Genomic DNA, 21,848 nt, shown 5'->3' with positions numbered 1-21,848 from the left:
GCCAGCCAGCTGTCCTTGGACCTCCAGGGGTTTACCATCAGCCAAAAGTGGTCCATGGACCACAGTATGAGAACTTGGAGGTTATGGATTTAAACTTCTCAGCCTGGTCTCACCAATTTGCTCTAAACACAAAACTTTGGCTCGACTGCTGGCAGGCTGGTTTTTCCAGTTATTTTTACATTCAGATAAAACTAAAGATGAGAATAATGGGCCATATTGTGATCTCCTTTACACCCCTGTAATCCCACTGAAATTGCTGCAGAAGTCAATGGCGTTACGCTGGTGTAGCTGAGAACAGAACTTGGCCCAGTCTATCTGTTTGTATCTAACTTGGCACGCAAGATAAATCTGCTTGTTTCCTCAGAAACAAAGGGTCAAAACTCCAGCTGGTGTAAACTGGAGCACTTTCTCTGACTTGCAGCAGTGATGGTTTACTCCAGCTGAGCATCTGGCCCTCCCCTCAATCTCGAAGAATTTACATCTATTATGATGAGAGAGGCCAATTGCATATTTCCCCTCATTGGCTGTAGACTGTCTCTCTAGGTGATAGATCAAAAATGCATTGTTCTATAACTTTTATTACCACTATCGGGGATAACATGATGAACACATTTTCAAGAGCATATTTGCAGAAAGGATATTGTACCATCTCGTGAAAGCAAATGTCACGCACACACACGCGTACTGGCTTTAATGTTCTTTATTAGCAGAACTTCAGCAGTTTGTTACACATTCTAGCCACCAATGCACTAGGCGAATTTCTAGTAATGCTGGAGCAAAGGGTCTCAGGCTACATTATGGTTGCCTTTAAAGATACACTGTTATAAATATCATTGGCTGACTCAAGGCTTATAGTTAATTTCAGCTATCAACTTCTACCTTTCTACTACTAGTTACTAAATTCAATGTATTTATAGCATCCATATTTCAAGTTTCTTTATCAATAGTGTCAAAAATGCAGTATATGTTCTACACTATTAAATGGTTAGATAATTTGGTAAATCAAAGCTGATCCCTAAGCAGATACAGAATATTATAACAGATACAGTCTCTTCCTCCCCTCCCCCTTTTTTTTATAGGCTCTGATATTGCATATGAAACATTCTATTATTTAGTTTAGTACAGGAAAAATGTATTTCTTGAACAGATCCATGCTTTTAACTAGGTTACATTTTTCTGATACTATATAGAGTCTATACTGTATATACTTTTGGTCCCTAAAAGTATATTCTCTTATCATACTCCCACTTTACTTATTCAGGGATATTATAAACCCCTCAGTCCTGAATCTTTCCCTCACTTTTCTTTTTTTACTCATCACCATATTTTCAGCAGGAGGCATGTTTGCTGGGTGGTTAAGGCACTTGACTACAATTCTGGAGGTTTGGGGTTTGAGTCTCACTTGATCTCAGACTGAAAGGCTGCCTCCAGCTCATCCAGTTGCAAAATGGCACCTGCTCCATTGGGTTAGGGAAGTCCAAGGCAGTGAGATAAAATGCTGGACACATCACTCCCGTGTGTACCATTGGCTATGGAAACTGAGGCCTGGTCTATACTGACCGGCAAATTAGTCAACAGGAGTTACGTGGAGTAGCCTGTGTAACTCACTTTGACTTACTAAATCCTCTTCTGCACACCATCTCCATTATGATGTGCTGACGGGAAATGCGTACCTGTCGATGCAGCTCTATGGTCTTTTTGGAGCTGGTTTTATTAAACCGACTTCAGAATCGATTGAGCGTGTCTTCACTGCGCTCAGTCGAACCAGGAAAATCAATCTGACAGCAGCGAAATTCGCCGTCATCAGTGTAGACATAGCCTGACATGCCTTAAACTGTGTCAGCCTGATGAGCCATCTGTGGCAGACTTTGATACTTTCAGCAGATGCTGGGTATATGGGTATAGCTTGTTCTGACGCACATCAACAGTGCCTCTTATGCAACCATAACCCAAAGGGTTGCTTGTATCATAGAGTTTAAGGCCAGAAAGGACCACCAGATATTCCAGGCTGACCTCCTGTATATCACAGGCCACCAGTACCACCTGCACACTAAACACAACGACTGTACAATTGTATTATATGTTAGTTGATCCTATCTGCTCTCCATATTTTGTTCAACATTCTTATCTGCCAACCTCTCTCTCCTCCTCTTTTGTCTTCAGTGTTCAGAAAATTTGCTCACGGCAAAACCTCTGGTCAATGAAAGCCCAGAAGCAACTTAATGGTACACTTAATCCTCTGTTGATTATACTCCATATACAAAGAGTAAGCTCTGGTGGCTTTTACACGTAACTTGGTTTTGTTACTCTAATACTATCAGTTTTGCAGCTTTTTTTCTCCTTCCTAGGGAGGCACTACTGTGATTTCAATTAAATTCATTTTCTGCTTAATGTCATGTTTATCATTATGAGTTTGGTGCATCCTATATAATTTATTGCCTTGTGTGTTTGTATCATTGTATTATTTATTGTGATTTTTTTAAGGTAGTGCTCTCTAACTCCATGTGAGTGCATGCATTAGAGGTGCAATTTTCAAGAGTGCTCATTGTTGATCTAAATCTACTCCCCTTGAAATAAGCGCTGGCTTAAATTTGCCCCCATTAAAGTCAATGGGAATTAGACCAACACTGACCGCTTTTGAAAATCTTTTTCTCCCATATACGAGAGAGAGGAAAATATATAAATATTTACAGATACCTAGTTTACATAAACTTTTTGGGAGAAGAACCATCTTTTTTTTTTTTTTTCTTTTCTTTTTTCTGTATGCACAGTGGGGTCCTGCTCCATGACTGGTGTTCCTAAGTGCTACTGCAATTCAAAAAAGTCATCATTTTCAAACAAACAGAAAGGCCTATAGATGCATAAAACTTTTGATCTGATGAGTGTTTGACAATCTCTAGCATTTGTGCAATATTTTACAGGCATACTGCTGGCCCATTTTCTGTCTGATTTATGTTTTATTATTGAAAGAGCTAAAACAGTTCAGATAATTCATGAGTGAGGTACTATGGCTTTATGTTAGTGAAATTAGAAAGTAAGATCTATCAGCATGTAATATGACCATAACAATAAATATAGCCACAGCATCCTAAACCAGAGTAATTGAATCATTGCAAAGATACGCTCAAAAACAACCTTCCACTTTGAACTTCTGCAATATATCAATGGAACTTTCAGTTACTCTCTGGTGGAACCATAAACTAGTCTTCTTCTGAAGTGATGGGGAGAATGAAAGGTATTGTTTGTGTTTATAACATACTAGGCAATACAAAATAAATATGATTTTTTTTTTTTTATCAATAAAATATTGTAAGTCTGGACTTAATTGCCATTATAGCATAAAATAACACATAGAACAGAATACCAGGTAACCGGCACATTATTAGCTCTCTCCTCTGAGATTTGAAAATTATTTTAAACTTATTTTTAATAACACCTACTCTCCTCCGTTAAATCCAGGAGGAACCTGCACAAAGCACAAGTGGCTAATTTCTTCGTCTCACTGATGAGCTAAAGTATGGGACCATTCAGAGAGCCAGACAAGCCTCAGTCAGCCCCAGAGATCAACACTTCAGCCTGGCCGATGTCTCTGCTGATGAAAGGTGCCTGTCACTCGGAAGGCAGATTATCCACACAGAATGACAGCAAGCAGATCTTCCTCTCTCACACGTTCACCCGCATCATCATTCTGGTTGGGTGATCTAGAGAGTACACCAGGCTCAGATCAGGAAATGTAAGATAGGAAGCATAAATGTTTTCATAAAGGCCAAATCTTGCTTGCTTTACTTCTGGGAGTAATCCCACGGGAGTGAGTATGGTTACACGTGTGGCTAGAGGAGGTAGGGTTTAACCATAGAAGTGTCAAATTGCCACCTGCACTGCCCAGTGAATTACTGCCATTTGACACTTCTAAACTGGGTAATGGCAACTGGCAGGCCATCATGACAAATCTTTCTCCGCTATTGACAGCATTGGTGCTGGGACTTTTCTTTTGGTTTCTATTCTAGTTCCCCCTGATTTTATAGCTTAATATCAGATGTTCCTGTAAGATACAAGAAAGATCATTTGCAAATGTTTATTTTAAGCCAAAGATTAGCAAAAACATTAAATGCAGCCAACAATCCATGGAAATCTGCAGAAGAATGTAACAGGTAACACACACAGCAGAATTTATCAATCAGCTTGATTTTATAGTAGAAATGATATCCTGGATGAACATCCTACATCAGGCTGTGAGAGCACAGGTGAGAATAAAATGGTCTACTTTAAACTAAAGTTTGTACTAGACAGTGGTGTTCTATCACTGCCTTTATTTTGCTTTAGCGTAGATGCTCTCGCCATAAATATCATGTCGGATATGACAAAGAAGAGGTTAAAGTAGTTAAAATGACCAATCCCATTTCCTTTGATATGGTTGATATCTCTAGCTCAGCCTAGGTTCTCATTACTTTGGTTGTGTCCACAATAAAGTAGTTCCATAGGTGCGCTGGTTCCAAAACTAACCTATTGGATGAAAAATGGGACCTGCCAATGGTCCTAAAGGTCACTGTTTCCACCCTAGCAAGGAGGAATTAAAGACTTGATCCCACTCTCCTTGAAGTCCATGACAAAAGTCTCCTTTACAGTGGTGGTGCAGGATGAGACCTTTTGTTACCAGGAATTTTAATTGCATCCAAAATGTGAAACACAGGATTCTGATGGTTGCAGGAGACAAACGGTACAGACATATGGCGTTGTCTCTCGTCTGTCTGTTTGTCCATCTGTCTAGCTCCCATCACCATCGTGCCCAAGCACCTCTGACTTCATAAAGATGGATTGCCTTGACCTATTTTCCCTTTAGCTGTATCTCTGTACTTATCAAGGTATTTAATTTGCTGAGTTGCTGGATTTAAAGATTTCTCCGGAGAAAAGGAAAGCCAAGGATTATATTTCAGATGTTATATATCAGGAAAATTGAAATGGGATTAGCTGGTGTTTTGTTATACTGTTATGCAACATATTTAATGTTTTTAACAGACTAGCAAGGTATCGGAAAATATATACCATGGAACAACAGAAGTCGGGACCCATGTAGTTACAAAATTTTATAAAGTACCATGACTTACAGGAGAGGTTCAAAAGTAATATTTGGGTAAAAAGACTTTAAAAGTGTGAGGGAAATACATGGAAGAATAGACAAAAATGTTTATAATGTGTATATTGTACCTTTCATCATTAAAGCTCCTTACAAATGTTAATTAACCCTTACAACACCTGTGTAATGTAGTTATGAAGTATGAAAACTCAAGGTGAGAAGTTAAGCAATTTCCCCAAGGCCAGAAAGTGAGTCATAACCAGAACTAGGATTAGAATTTGGGAGTTTGCGCTCTAAGAATTTCTGAAAAACCAGCTCTCAGAAGCATAGATTAGATGACTTGACGGGGAGACTAAGGGGATGTCTACTCTGCAATTAAAAACCTGCGGCTGGCCTTTTCTGGCAGAGTAGGGCATGGGATAAGGGGCTGTTTAATTGCAGTGTAGATGCTCAAGCTACAGGCCAGGCTGTAAGACCCTGGGAAGCAGAAGGGTCCCAGAGCTCAGGTTACAGCCTGAGCTCCAAAGTCTACACAGGAGTTAAACAGCCCCCTGCCCTTTGCTGCCGCCATCAGATCGACCTATCTGGATCGATTGAGCGGTCAGTGAAGATCTGCTCAATAGATCTGGAAGTCGAAGCGCTAAAACCACCCCCTCAAGTGGTATAGAGCTGCGTCAACGGGAATGCGGTTCCTCATACATGAGGTACAAATCAAAATGTAAAGCTAAACCAGTCAGTTTGCTAGGGAACATGCACTATGTATGACTCCTCCATATGCTTGCCATATGCTTGCAAACTACAGATGTTAGTAAACTAGTGAAGATTCTGATATCATTCAACTGCAAATAATGAAAATGTGGATTGCAGTAACTCAGTAAAGCACTTTTGTAAACTAAGATCATACAAATATACAGGTCAATGCATGCCTGAGCATTGAATTAACTTGCATTAGTGCTCTGCTTGGAATGTGTAATGACAGTTGTGAGGTGGCAATTTCACAAAAATAGCAAGTTGCTTAATGTGTGTGCTGCTGTTACAGCATGAATCCATGTGCTTGGAGAGTGGTATTTTTGGGGATGCAGCATTTTAACTAGCAAGGTGTTGTGGAAAGATGAGGGATGAAGTTAAACTAGTAACTGGTGGAGGAGGAATGTTTTTAAAATGGGTTGTGTTACCTCAGGTCACAGACTGGACCCCCACACCCACCAAAAATGTTCTGAGCTGAATCTGAGGAAGTGTGTGGTACCAATAAGGGGCGGGGTGCAGACATGGCTTTGTGATTGGCAAAAAGGGAGTGTAGCACTGCCTCCTGGGATAGCCTCCTGTAAATTCCCTACTTTGTCAGGTTACGTTGCTCCCGCTAACTGTGAAGGAATGTACACGTGGGACACCACGCAGATGCAGTGATGCTTTGTGAAACCTTTCATCTTAGAAATAAATCTCATGGGTTTCCTGTGGTATGTCTTCTAATGCTTTTGGCCTCCATGATGTCGGATGTAGATGATCATAATGATCCTTGCTGGGCTTAAGCTCTGTGAATTTTAACTCTTGGTCCTGGCAGTCCTGCATCTCCTAGTTGGGATGCGTCACATCAGGCTGTGCTGAGTTAGCACAAACCTCTAAGAAGACTGATGCAATCATACAGTGCTGCCTGACAAGCAAATGCAGTCCATTTCCCATCAGCATCCTTTCTGAACCTGCCATCTAGTATTTCAAACACACTTTGTTGGCCTCATCAAATGAAGCAATAGCATTATACGTATATTTATAGAAGCTGCCCTAGTTCTACCATTTTGTTATGAAGTCATGCAACTCCATCATCAGGCAAAGAAAGAGATGGTGCTTCTTTGAGAGAACTTTAAGCAGGGCTGCTTATAGGCTCCCATTATGGGGGGAGGTATTTTGGGTGCCCTGAATGTCACTGTTTTAAAAACAAACAACCTTCCAGGTAGTCCAGGGGGGCTGGTTGGATCCTCAGGAAAATCTTGGATTTTAAGTGTTTAAAAATGATGAATAAAATGTGGCTGATGTGTCAGTATTTTTGCTGTGATTTATCATTTACATAAAGGATGAAGACACACTCTTTTAATCTGTTGTTGTTCCACAACTTCACAGTGGATAACTTTGTACGTATTTTGGCCCTTCTGAAAATAATTTGGGGTCCCTTGACGATTGTGTGGGGAGCAAATGTCTCCTTTGACCCTGCTCCCAGGCCTCCCCACCCCCATTAGCACTGGGTCTGGCTGCAAGCCCTGGATGAGGAACAGAAAGGGTGGAATGTGAGCAAAAAATAACTTCAGGCTGGGCTGAACTAGAACATGACCAGAGGTTAAATGAAGGAGGGATCAAGGGGCAGCACAACCGCCACTCCTCCTCTGCTAAAAGCAGAGAGAAAGTGCATCTGGATTTGGGTCAGTAGCTCCCCCCCAAATCTCACTCCACTCCTTGTTTGATGCAGTGAGAGCTTTCTCTCCTGTTTCAATGTATCCTAATCACTGGGCATAGGCACCCTCAGCTCAAGCCTAAGCTCTCAGTCCTGGAGTCCTGTGGTGACATCAAAATCTCACCTTTCATTTAAAAAAAAGTTTCTAGTCCTCCCTGTTGCAAAGAAAAGCTGGAAAACCTGATGTGAGTGTAACCAATGAAGTGAAATCTGCCCGAGTCTGCAGCAGCCTGAATCAATAACTCCTGGAGGTGTGAACTACCCCATTTCTCTCAGGGAGACACTAAAGCTGAAAACCTGCTGCTTTGGGGCTCGCTACTGCCACCTGCTCAGCAGAGGACTCTGTGAGAGTGTGGGGGAGGGGAGGGGCCTTGTGGCTATCACTCAATCATGGCGTGGCAGCAGCTGTCTTCCACCCAATCCACTTCTTGGACTGGTCAGGTCTCAGTCACTTATTCTCTGGCATGAATGCAACTTGCCTAAAGCCAGGGAGAATTGGTTCAGCTTGCCCAAAGATGACAGGCAATGAGCACTCCCCCTACCCACTGGATGGCTCTCGTGTGAGAGCTGCTAAAAGTAACACCCCAAGCAGGGGCTGGGTCACAGAACCCAACGTGGGGATGTGCCTAGGGACCCAGGTTTTCTTAATCTGCTCCTGGCCTCAGCAAGACAGACATCAAAGGTCTAGAGAAGAGTGAGAGAGAGCTAGATGTGAGAAGAAAGCCAGGAGAAGAACCAAAGAGAGAGAGACAGGTAAAGAAATAAGACCTCCATGCCTCATTTCAAAGTAATGTTTTGTAATGATGGTCTGGGTGATGCCGCATGACTTTTTGATCAGTGGAAGAAAAGTTTAGGCTGCTACATAGGGTGTAGTCATTTTCAGTTATTACACAAGATCAGCAACTCATAGAAGTCTTCAGCTTTCCAGCCAAGTCACCTCTCTAACCATGCTCTAGTATATTGCTCAATGATCCATCTGACCCTACGAACAAGTGCAGTCCCTTTTGGTAAATACAACTTTTTCTTCCAGCTGAAAATGATTGAAAATACATCAGCACTTTCCACTGAGCAGAGAGAATTGGGTTGGGGTGTCTGTGAGGATTTTTTTAAAAAAGTTGAACCTGTCAGAGCCTGTTTGGGAGCTGTAAACTAGTGCTTTGTGGCTCTGCTGTTAATTCTTCTATGCTCAGTTGTCTAGTCTGGGCTAGATTTGATCATTTAGGCATGACTCAGTAAGATCAGTGTGAAGCCACCGTGCCCCAGGGTGAGCTTTAGGGGGCATTGCGCCTCCTCCGGCCCCTCCGCTGCATGTCTCCTGCTACAGTCCTTTGTGGGGTGTAGTTTACTTCCCCTGCATGACCAGCTAACTGCCGGCCAGTGCACACGGGATGCCAAGTTAAGGGTTCCGTGCATTCTCAGGGGAGGAGGAAGGGCGCAGAGATTATCACATTCAATGAAATTCTGCCTGGCTTTTAAGCAGGCTATGCTGTTAGGGGAAGACTCCCCGCAATTTACTCCAAAGTGCATGACACCCCATCATTGCCTTCATGTAGGATAAATTGTGCTGTGTTACATACACGCAATCTCAATGAATTTTGAATGCCTGTGGCATAAAAGAAGGATTTGGACATTTATGTTTATCCATTTGATTCCAATGACACTGTGTTTATGATGTCAGTGACTGACTGGAGGCAGGGATATAAGTTTTTCTGGGGAAAAACCCTAGGGACATGCCAAGTGTTGCCATGTTCAGTGTTGCCATGTTAGGACCAAAAATGGGATTGTTTCTTTCTTTCTTTTTTTTTTTTTTAAAACCTAATTTTTCTCAAATGGTGATTTCCTTGTTAGCATATTACCTTCCCACTTGCAAAGTGAAAAGATGACATGCAGAGAGTGGTCTACTAGGAAACTAAGCAAGGCTGCCAAATTCATTTTTCTAGGAACTTTGAAGAGAGTCTGGTGTAGCTTCCTTTTCATACCCTGTGACTAGTGATGACTATGACCTTTAATCCTACAAGTGATACACTACTCAGTGTGCTCTCCCCTCCCCAAAACTCTTGCTTCCACCTTGAAAGTTCTTTGTCCGATTGTACAGTAAAAGCTGTAAATCTATACCCTTGTTTAGTGTGGCATGTACTCTGCCTCTAATCCAATTTCCCTTCTGTTTGTTCTCTGTACAGCCTCATTCGGCCTGACAGCTATTTAATAAACCTATTTGCTTTTCTTTGACATGAGGCAGAAGTGGTGGGTGTTGAAGAGCCATAAGGCCCTAGTGGACAATGAAACCCTTTCCCACTCAACACTCTTCCAACTCAGCACAGATAAATTGTGTAGAACTGGGAAATTAACCCATCCTATCTTCTTTAAGAAAAAAAAAATAAGAGCAGCATGCATGGGCCGGTACATAATGATTTCAAGTCTTTGCTCCTTCCATCTGTATAAGAAACCATACTTCTGTTTCTTGACTCTGATCACCAAAGGGGTAAAAAGATAGAGGTACCAAGTCTCTCTCATGATCTTTTTGGTTTCATACATAAAAGGAATAATACATTTAAGAATAAATACATAAATGGAGTTACAAAGAAAACACAATATAGATTGAGTGGGTACAATCCTTCAAACCACTTATAAAAGTCCAGAGAATACACATCCCACTAATGTGTAAATCCCACAAATTGCTGCTTTGCAAACTGCCATGTAGTTTCTATGTGTTACGTGTTTATTCATCTCTTTCACTATATGACTAGAGGTGTGCTGCATATTGATCCCACGGTGCAGCAGACAGATTGTACACATGTATAATGGTCCCCTTGAGAAGAGGAAGAGAGAGAGAACAAACCACACATGACCGATATTAGTCACATAACTTAATGCACTCCTGAAGGTGCTCACATATTGCGATGATAGCGATATAAGAACCCATATAGAATAAACGCCTTAATTTGATCAACATGTGAAAGAATCAAGCCATACAGTATGGAAAGTGATAATAAAGAAAGTGAACTTTAAATTGCCAGCATCTAGTATTTATTAAATATAGCCAGTACCAAGATGTTGCTGTCACATCTATATGGCTTCTACTGATCTCCCAGGAAATTTTCCATGAAATGTGTACTTTGGAGCTCCAGGGCAGATTTAATTTCAACTCAACTATGTTCCAGAGAAAGAGAGAAGCATTTGGATTTTGAGACTATAGAATTTGCAGTCCCCGAAAGAGTGCAAGCTGAAAGAGTGATTCCAAAACGTCAGCCCCTTTCTGTTGTGGGTAAAACACCACTTGAAAAACCTGCAAATAACTTCAGCCATTTAAAATCTTTGCTGGAATGCTCTTCATAAATGGGCTTATTGTAGTGTTGCTAATTATTTGTGTTGCAACAGTAGCATCAACAGCTTGATCGTGAAGGGAAGGAGATAGGAAACGTGGGGATTGAGTATGACGTGCCTTGCAAGTGAATACAAACAGCTTATGTTTGATGCAATAGAAAAGGAAGAGTCAGTGGCATACTTTTATTCAACAATTTATTGTTGGTTAGCTGATTTGTGATGCCAGAGGATACTCAGACAATAAATACACTGTTGAATAGAGTTGATCGAATTACTCGTTACAAGTAATTTATCCATTGAATGTTGACATTTCCTTGTGAATAATTCATTTGTGAACAAAAAATATTTGACCAGCTCTAGAAATATTCAAGTAGCATTTGGTGAATAATTTAACACACTTTTTCCTGAATTGACCAATAATTTATTCACAAATAATAACTTTTCATTATTCGACCAGCCCTACCATTCACTTAATTCTGCTTGCAAGCAGCTGTCCTGTTGCTTAGGAAGTCATATTTCAAAGTAGTGGCATCACCACTAATCCATCTCCTCTGGGATTTATTCAGACTGCTGAGCAGCCTTGAACAGTTGCCATTTAAAAAAAAAAAACCAATCCACCAGAAAAATGTCTTCCTTTTAGCCCCCAGTCTAGGCTTTCCCTTCAATTGCCCCTGAGTCAGATCCACAATGGGCAAGATTGAGTGCTGAGCCAGTAACATCCTTTCTCTCCATAAATATGTAAAGATTGGGTCTGGTTAAAAATTATCAATCAAACTGTTGTTTGATGGAAAATTGTGGGTTTTTTTGACAAAATAAGATTTTTTTTCCCCCATGAAAAGTGCCTGTCTCCTGTGGAAAAATTTGAGTTTTCATTGGAAACATTCTGGATGAAAAATGGAAAAAATTTATTTGGGGGGGGGGAGGGTGGGTGGGTGGTGGTGGTGGTGGTGTGTGTGTGTGTGTGTGTGTGTGTGTGTGTGTGTGTGTGTGTTTAAGTGACAAGTCAGAGTTTTCTAGAGAGGGAAAAATCCCACTTTCTGACCAGCTCTAGTTATGACTTTGAAGTTCAATATGCTGTCATCCAGCAAGGTTAGAAATGAGAGCTTTAGACCACAGAGAAGTGGAGACTCCCAGTTTCCCAAAGGGATAAACAATATTCTCTCAGAGCCACCCCCACCCAATGATGGAAGATATCAGACTTAAAAATGTCTCTCAGCTTTATGCCCAGATAAGCTATTTGGAATAATTTTTAAGGTGTTTTAAAACTTATTTTTTCTCCCCTATGAATCCTGTACAGTTGGATTCATGATAACGAAGACACCTGGCTTTAAAGGTAGAATGATACAAGAAATAGTCCGAATGTAATTTTTAAACACACCTTAAAACATTCCTAAAATAGCTTGTTTGTAAGAAATGTACAAAATACAGGTTTAGTATATAGAGTTTATTGGCCCATATTTGGGTTGACTGCATTACTTGTCAGTGATGCCCACACCATCATGTATTCCCTTTGTCTATTCTCCTCACTTCAAGAAACAAAGAACAGGGATATCTGAGAAATGTTGACTTCTGAGCCTGCAACAACAGCAAAATGTTTGAAGTTGCTGATTTTTTATTTTTTTTAAGTTGTGAGGTCTCAGCCAGACTAAGGAGGTAAAGCTGCTTGATGTCATGTTGGAGCAATATCTATTGTGGCAGCACCTGTCCACAGTGAAAGGCAAAGTGGCATGCTGAAATCTGTTAGAGAAAAGACTTGCTGGCAGATTGATGGAGAACGCTGACATATTTCTGTAAACCACAATAAGAGGGAAGTTAATCAAGATCAGGAAGAGAGTCCTCCTTCTTGAGGAGTCCCTCCCAGTCCCCACCTCAATTAGCTGTTAGTTAGGCAAACACATACGTTGGTTAGGCCCCATCAGGCTGAGTGATGCTTTCTTGAGCAACTCATATAACTACAGAATTCAATGACAAGTGGCCCAGTCTTTATGCTGCAACCAACGGGAGACTTTGTCAGCAAGCCAGTAAATCTTTATTAAGAGCTACAGCTTACTTTCTTGGGCCAATCATGCACCTTCAAAATGCACTCACGTATCCTCAGGCCCAGCACATGCAATATTTGTTGCATATATGCAGGGTTGTGAATTTAATTTTTCTTTGTTTATATTGATTCCATCATACTTTATGAAAGCGTGGGGGTGTGTGTGTGTGCGCATGTGTGTGTTTTTCCATTTGAATTTCCATATTATTTGTGCACTCATTTGGTGTCTTTTTCTTAGAATGACCAATATCGTAATTTTTTTATCTGAATCCTTTTTATATTCTTGAATGGCAGGGAAAGGAATATGCAGTGCAAAGCAATTCTGAGTACGTTAAACCCACAAATTAAGAGGAAAAATAAAAACCCTCTGGATTCTAAACAAAGAAAGGTGGTAAACAAGTGATGTGGGTGGGGAGCATTTTGGCTTTTTAATACATTCCCAAAATATCATCTATGATAAGTTGTAGGCCTCTTCTATTCCCCCCAAAGACTGGCAGATAGGATTTTCAAGACTGAGATGTCTCCCAGCTCCACAGTCTCCTTTTCAGTTCAAAAAATGTGTCCAGCACCGTAAATAAACTGAGAGAGCAGCCCTCTGCTCTGCTTTTCAGACTGTTCTTCCTGCCTGACAGATATCTTTGTAATTGCTTTGAACCACACCAAGAGTCCCTTCATAGTGGAACCTCCTCAGTGGACGTGTGCAATACGCTGACTTATTGTGAAAGGGTGTCGTCAGGCACACTTTCTTTGCCCTCTGAGCAATAATTCACATCCCGTTTCCCCCTACCTTCATCTAACATTCTGAGAATTAAACCAGAACATAGCCAGACTCTTCCTTCTGTCTCATATGAAATGTACTACTTTAAGCAGAGGAAGACCATCTCTCACATTTTGAGCTATTTCATTAGCAAGCTTAGGATATGAAGTACTAGAATCACCAACGTCGTGTATCAGACAGAAAAAAATCTTCTCATAAGATAATATTTCTATTTGATGGTGATGATAGGTCCAATGTATGACAAGTCAGTAGAGGTAAAAATCAAGGATAAGACCATCTGGAATACTGTACTAGGACAACTTGGACAAACAAAGAGATTGTAATAGACAGATTTTTAACATACCGGTGTGTAGAAAAATGCTGCTACTGTGGTTATGCTTGTTACAATGCATGTCATTGTGGCACAGTGTATCTAATTCTACAAGGGATGACTGCTGTCATCTTCCTAAACACTTAGTTATGTGAAATAGTCAAATTTTGGATGCTCAGAGATGGAAAGAAATGACAAACTTCTTCTTTCCTGCACAAGAGTATAATATTTGTAATCGTACTCAAAGCAGCAAAACTAGAATAATATCTTCTGCTACCTACACTGTTAGGGCCATACACTACATTGATTTATACCCTCATGCGCTATAAATCAGCACTAAATTTAGCCAGGAGGAAATTCTGCCTAACTCACACTGCTCGCAATGGGAATTTGAATTGCATGCTTAAGGGCAGGACGGGGCCGAAGTGAACAGTGCATGTCATAAATTGGGAAAAACAGCACTTCTCATTCGGGTCCATCCGAACCTCACTGGCTCTCATTACCGGTCAGCAGTAACTAAGATTAGGTATTCCAGAGTCTATGGGCTTGGTTCTCTTCTCACTTACACCATTGTAAACCTGGAGTGACTCCACTGCAGTTGCTAGTTACATGGCCATAAAATTAGTGCGAGAGGCGAATCAGACCCCGATTTCCTTTCTATGTTAATTGTTGGTGATTTGGTCACGTAACAGGAATTCTACAAAGGTCCTGCATAGCCTGCACACAGCAGAGAGGGTGAGCTGCTTACAGTCAGCCTGGAAATACACAGGAGGGAGAACACTGAAAACACTAAATTAATTCTGCCTGCCTGAAAGAGCTGTTCTCTGCCAATGAGATTAAAATATCACTGGCACTAGAAGTTAGTCCCCAGTATATTTCTTTTCTGTCAGCAAAACATTCCCCTCTTGCCCTCTCTTATCTAATGGCTTCTCTTCATTCCAGCTCCCTGCCTCATTACTGCTCGGAGCCTAGTGGCTCAGACTCCAGGCTGGGATCCAGGCTGGGACCCCCACCAACAGTAACCCAGAAAGTCTATCCGCAGGCCAAGCCTACCCCCACATCCTTCCAATCTCCACCCCCGACTCGGAACAGCTAAAATCCTATCAGACATTTCAGGAGGTCTCAGCACTAATTAGAAGCATTATCACTTTGCAAAGAAATAACATGAGCACAGAAAAAGTGTCTGTTAAATGTCTTGGACATCACAGGATCAAACTGCCTTGACTGAAGTCCGTTAAGATTTTTGAGCCTGTTTGCAAGGGTTGCTGCTTGCCTGTGTTAACAGAAGAACCAAATCTCCTGGATATAATGCTGTATGGAATTATGCAAGAGTCTGGTGTTTACTGTTATGATGAAAGGAAATAAAAATATGCCCTCAGTGCATTCAGCGTATGGGCTAGAGGCCTGTAGAGGGCAGGTTGGGAAACTGTAAAGATGGGAAAGGTTCAGGTTATAAATATGGGACCAAATTCTGAAGTCTTTCCTCGGTTTTTGCCCAACCCTTGCTAAGACACTACTTGTATTACTGTAACCGCTAGGATCTGCACTCATGGACCAGGACCCCATTTACTAGGCACTGTAGAGATCCAGAACTTAGACAGTCTCTGCCCCAAAGAGCTTATAAGGGAATTGGCTCATCTTTTGGATTTTTGTCACAGAAGATAAGTGATCAGACTATTTGAATGCCTGGAAACACATTGAGAAAGCCATGGGAACCTTTTCATGATTGATTCAACACACTCCATCTTTGACATCAAATTTCTGGGAAACGTACTTTGAGAGGTTTTATTTTACATAAGTATTATCCAGGTTAAGAGTTTATTGTGGCTAGTGGCAAAGAGACAATATTGTGCTGTAGAATAGTAAAGAGAGAGAGAGAGAGAGAGAATGGTAATGCATAGCTGTATAATGAGGGTGAGTGAGCTGTACTCTTTTATCGTGTTAGTTCTAAAGAAATGGCAAACCAGAGAAGGCAGAAGGAAAAGTTGGGGCATGAGGATGCATGTTTAGTAAGCTTGCCCCTATTTCTTCCATTATGGGGGGTAGGAGGGAAAATGAACTATCTCCTTGTATCCTCAGTGCCCAATTTCTGACAACTTAGAGCTTGATTTTCAAGTATCCATGGCCCTGTAAGGTGTTTAAAGTTAGGCACCAGAAACCGAAGTACATAAAACCTTGAAATTTAAGCCTCAGAGTTCAGGTTTAGTTTGAACTGAGAATCTGCAAACTGATTCAAAAGCTTCACCCATTCACATAGTAATGTACATGCTATTTGTATCAATCTTTCGACGGCTCTGATTACTAGTAATTATGGGTGATTCCCCTGAACTAACACTTTGGCATATGCGTGGGTATCTCTTTTTGTTGTGTAGCAAAACGACACTGCTACATTTATAAACGCCAATTCTTGTTGGGTTTTTTTGTTTGTTTGTTTAAGATAAACCCTATTCATTGGAGAGCAGAGATTCAAATTTGCCTATACAGATTTCTGTGCACTTTGCTGTAGCATCCTTTTACTCAGGTTTAAGGTTGGGTTGGTCACTATTGAGAAGTAATAATTAATTTTAAATGAAATGAAATGAATCTTTAAAGGGTCTGACAATACATCATACAGCATTAATGTGATGAACTTCCCGGCACTGTAGAAGTAAACATTCTTACCTGTTGGATTGTAGGGATACTGCATCACAGGGAAAATCAGAATTAGAACTAAAATGTAAAAGTTATGTTGCATGCTAAAATAATCCACTCCATTAGGGAGTGTCAGACAAATATATTTTAAAGCAGAGGTTCTCAAACTGGATGTTGGGTCTGCATGAGGGGTGACATGCAATGTATTCTGGGAGTGGGGTGGGGCCTGAGAAGCTTTAGGAGAAAAAAAACTTATTGCGCACATTTTACCCACAGCAATGAATAACTAGCAAAGCTGATTCCTCCAGACATATCAGGTCCTCAGATAATGCTGTGCATTTTGACAGATTTCCATTAAGCTTGTATAGCATGATACAAAGTTGTTACCATCTGTATGTTAATGTATTTGCTATGATGCGGTGTGCACATTTAATTGAAAGCATTGACCACAATCGCAGTTTTGCTTTTGCTCTTATTACCGTGGATCGTTGGCTCAGTTTGAATCAATGCTTTGCTGTTTTTAATCGTTAATGAGAGTTGCATGTTAATTTTTTTATCGGTATATGTACTCATGTGGCAGGAGCGGGGTGTTGTGTAAACTACTACAGACACAAAGAAGTGGGGGTGGGATCAAATAAATTTGAGAACCATTGTTAGAAAATACCTAGAGATGGATCTTGCAGCCACCAAAAATTAGGGTAAAACTTTTAACTACTTGCATGAGTCGACAAGTCTGTAAAAGCCCAGAATAATTGTTTTCAATAGAGTAGGAGAGCCAGGTGCTGCAGATTCTGCATAAATAAAATGGTTTTGAAGCATTTCTGTTCTGTAGGAGGAGAGAGTGGTGCTGTGGCACCTATTTCTTGAAACACTCGTACAAGGACTAAGTTGTCAATCCACTCGAGCGCAAGGAAGCCACAGAAGAGATTTTGCAATGTGCTACATAGTGTTCCTTTGACACTATGAAATTATTAATTTGTAACATAATTAAAAAAACATTTTTCAAAAAGACTAGGGGTCAAACATAAAAAATCAGATTCTAATATATAGCCATCTCAGACATCAGCTTACGCCTCCCATGGAGTTTCCGAATGTTATCTTACACAAATGCTAAACTCAGTCCTAATGTATTCACATTCCCCTAGAGATCTAGAGTAACAGATACAGCACTGAGAGATGAGGCTTTTCTCTTCCAGTATTTGGAGCCACTTTCCAAGAAAGCAGAGATGTATTTCTCTTCTGTGGCTGTGTTGCCTTGTTGCTTGACCTGTGAAAGAGTCACTAAGAGTTTGGCTAAAGGTAAATTTTTCAAACCTATTTCCTGTAACAGGATTGAAAGGTTTTGCAACTCAGCATAGCTGAGGCTTTCCCTATCAACTGGCAGAACTCACAGCCTTTTCCTGCCTGGCAGTTGCAGACAGTGAATTACTGATAGCTAGTCTGAAATCTGTCTCTTTCTCTGAGTGACTCCATAGCTACCTTGTCTGGCTGCACTTACAAGCCATGAGAGACTTATATAAAAAAAAAAAGAAATTAGGTCTAACCCCAGGTCTCCAGAGTCCTATGGGACTCTGAAAGGAAGCTAACTGGAAACCATTTGCTCCTTTTTCCTATTTCTTTCTTGACCTTATCCGAAAGCAGCTTGCATATCTGTAAGTGGCAACTGTGGAAAATGTGCTCTGGCCACTTGGTGTGAAAGATAGGCAAGACTCCTAAAAAATCTTCTCTGTGGCTTATCACCTTTCTGCTGGCTCCACTGCAGGCTGGTGCCCCAGTGCAGAAGGAAACTGCCTGTCTGTAAAACTGGACAGGCCCTCATCAACAACTGATAAGATCCTCTGTGAACATACAGGCTCTTCAGAGTTTACTATCCTTTCAAATACCACAGAAGCTATTGCATGACACACACACACACACACACACACATGCACACACGTATCGGACTATAGTTTCTAATAAAATATAATGGACCTCATCTTCCTCTCACTGGAGTCCTTCCACCTTACTTCTGATTTACACTACTTTAAATGCATGGCCTTAGAGATTGCCAATTATAAAACAGTAAAGACAAATTCGAAGGGCAATGCTTCTGCAGAGTACAAAAATAAATAAATAAATAAAAATCACCTATCCACTAAAATAATATTAAAGGGAATAGATGAGAAGGAAGATTGCATCTTGAAAAAATTTTACAGGAAAAAAATCAGACATTAAAATTGTTCTGCCAGCACAAAAAAAATTCTAAAAGGGTCAAGTTTCTTAGATGGGGCCAGCAAGAGAATTGCTAAATCCTTGGCCCCATCTCTCTTACAATCAGATCTTGTATATACACAGATAAGCAGCACTATGGAGGATTGGTCACCACATGGAATGTTTTCATTCTGTTTGGGATTTTGTAAACGTATGACAAATTCAAAAAGAGAGAACCGATTAAAATACCCTCGATTACAATTCAAGTGAGCAGACTGGTTGGGGCAGGAGGAGGAGGAAACAAAACATCTGTCTCGCATGCTATGGCTCAATCCATTTCATTTTTAAGAATAGTGCTGTAAGTGATGGATTAATTTTAATAACAAGAAACTCTTAAGTTCAGAAGAAAAAGGCAGTTATCGATTTGCTACTGCATTATATACTATGTCTTTCAAACCAGCAGTCTCAAACCATTGTCCTGATCATGCTAAGACATACACAAGTGAGTAACTTTACACGTGAGAGTAGTCCCCTTGAACTCTTGTGTGTGTTTGCAGGATCAGGGCCCAAGATAATTTCCGAGTATTGTATGTGATATTTAGACACACAGCTCCTGTTCAAAGTAAATGGAGAATGGAGCTTGGGGAGAAACTGAATAGAGAGTGCTTAGAATAGCTCTTCAGAAGAACTTTAACCGAGTGATTAAAAACATAGTGGAAAACTGACTTAATCTAATCTAGATTCAGAGCCACAGGGTCTCTCCTTGCCATGTGGACTATTTGTCTGGTAATTATATTTCAATACTATGTGTGCCAGGGGTGGTTTTCATCAGAACATTTTATAAAGCTAAATAAATAAAAATTAAACTGAACCTCTTCAACTGCAAGGAAACAAATAAATACAAGTTTTCCAAAGGGCTTTTCAATGGTAGGTTGCCAGCACCACTATGGGACTTGCTACAAACCCCCAGCCACCCACACAAGCTGTGGACATTAGGAGATGATATTTCAGTGACGAGCACAGTGTAAGTGAACTTGTTTGATCAACAGTAGTTATTTAACATAGGGCATGTCTCCTAGCAGCAGAGAAATCAAAAGATAGCCTCTGTCTTCCTTTTCTTCACAGTTGTTAATGGTTTCCTTCTGTAGAAGACTCATGACATTGGTGTGTTGATTTTCGTTGTCATCCTTATAACATAAAAGCAAAGAAAGAGTTTTGAAGTTCAGCAGGAATCGTGTAAGTAGAGCCTGGACCCACTCTGAAAATTTAGGAGTCAGCGATTAGGTTTCTACTTTGCTACAGCATTGACTAAGAGTGAGGTTATGTTAGGAGCCTGGGTGAAGCAACTAGGAGAAAGTGCAGAGGTTAGCAGCTTTGGATGAGGGAACATTAGTTACTTAGCAACTTGGAGTCTTGTTGGACCCCTGGTTGGTTCTGGATAAGCAGGAGACAAGAGTGCTTATTTTGATCAGGGCATGGCTAGAAAGTTGTGCTGTCTTATATGCAGTCTTGCTTACTGTTTTCCATGCCTTTGTCATCTCAAGATTGGATTAACTAATGTGCTCTAAAGAGGGCAATACCTGAAGATCTTTCACAAACTTCAGTTAGTGCAGCACATTGCAGGCTGCTTGCTTAACATTGCTAAGTGCAAAGAGAACATTACACTTGTGTGCCAGGATTGAACGTGAGGGCAATAATTTAAGATAGGGGTTTTTGACACACACAGTCCTAAGTGGGTTGGATCCTGCCTGCCTTAGGGACTATCTCCCTCCACATGATGCTAATGGTAGCTGGGATCCCCTGAGGCACTCAGGCTAATGGTCGGCTGGTTTAAATGGGAAGGGACACATGGAACGGCATTTTCAGTGAGGAGTCTTCCACTCTGGAATGCTCTTTCCCCTTCCTCTCTCTAACGAAGCTCAAACCCCTTCACCTTGAAAGCAAGCTGCAAGGGCCATCTACTTTACCTGTCTTTCAAAGAGGAAGTTGATTGAAGATGGTCTGTGGGCTGGAAATTGCCAATTCTAGTGAGTTGGACAGGTGAAGAAGAATTATAAATATTTTAATTTGTAATTGCTTGTATCATATCTGCCTTAGCACAGGAACATTTTATACATTAGTTAAGATAAATGGGGCTTTTAATAAAGGACAAATTGAAAATACATAGTAAGACTGAAATGCTTAAAAATATTTCCAGGATTTGCAGTCTGAAGATATTAGGTTTCGTGGGGGATATAATCAGCGATAGAAAGAGGCTGAGAGGGAGCAGCAATATCCAAACCAGAGAATGAACCTTTATTTATTGTTTCAAGCCAGGAGATGCAAATTAATTGAGGAAGGAAAATATTTTGTATTTGATTCTGAGTATTTGGAATTTTATTTTACTTTAAAGTTTCAAATGATTTTCAAGACTCCAGAACATGAAATTCCAAATCTAATTCTAAAGCTTAAACCTTTCTTCAGATTATCCCATTTCTAGCAGGTAACAAACAGAAGGCTATCAGTTCGTGACAAAGAATGATGTGGGTAATTAGATACTGAGGAGTAAGCAACCTTGATGTCCTAATACTCACATTCTATATATTGCTGGGAAACGGAAATCAAAGACTTGTTAGCACAGATGAGTTGCTGATCTTCTCGGCTCCTGCCTTGACCAGCAACATGCAACTACCTTATGGTCAGGGTTAATAGATGTCTATTAGAAACATCTGGGGGAAATTTGGGAAGGGAAAGGCCTAAGATGGTGAAAATATGAAGGTCCGAAGGATGGTTAAAGCATTGGGTTAGAACTCAGGAGACCTGTGTTCATTTACCAGCTCTGCCAATGATTTCCTGTGTGACCTTGGGCAAATCACATGAGGGCCTGGTTTTTGCAGTGGTACAGAGCTCCTGCAGATCCCACTGACTTCAGCTGGAGATATGGGTGCTCAGCACTGAACCTGAATCTCTCTGTGTCTCACTTCCTCATGTGTAAAATGGGGATATTCCTAGTGCTGTTGTTTAATATTTGTATCGTAGTAGCCTTACTGACAACAACCAGGTTGTGCTAGGCTCCAAACC

General features: G+C 40.7%; 1 long non-coding RNA gene across 5 annotated transcripts in view; it reads left to right on the top strand.

Moving 5' to 3' along the window:
• The window catches only part of LOC137162568 (uncharacterized), a 136,820-nt gene that overhangs the window by 81,645 nt on the left and 33,327 nt on the right, over nucleotides 1–21,848 (top strand). For 4 of the 5 annotated variants that reach the window (XR_010922403.1, XR_010922404.1, XR_010922402.1 and 1 more), the window contains one exon: nucleotides 3,460–3,733. This is a non-coding gene — a long non-coding RNA (uncharacterized lncRNA). The remainder of the gene's footprint in view (nucleotides 1–3,459; nucleotides 3,734–21,848) is intronic. The other variant, XR_010922405.1, reaches the window with a different exon arrangement.

The sequence above is a fragment of the Emydura macquarii genome, unplaced genomic scaffold (assembly GCF_026122565.2).
Source record: "Emydura macquarii macquarii isolate MOO-44397 ecotype Brisbane River unplaced genomic scaffold, CSIRO-AGI_Emac_v2 contig_2432, whole genome shotgun sequence".
NCBI lineage: Eukaryota > Metazoa > Chordata > Testudines > Chelidae > Emydura > Emydura macquarii.
Note: the sequence above shows the minus strand (reverse complement) of the source record. Positions and strands in the feature narration are given on the sequence as shown.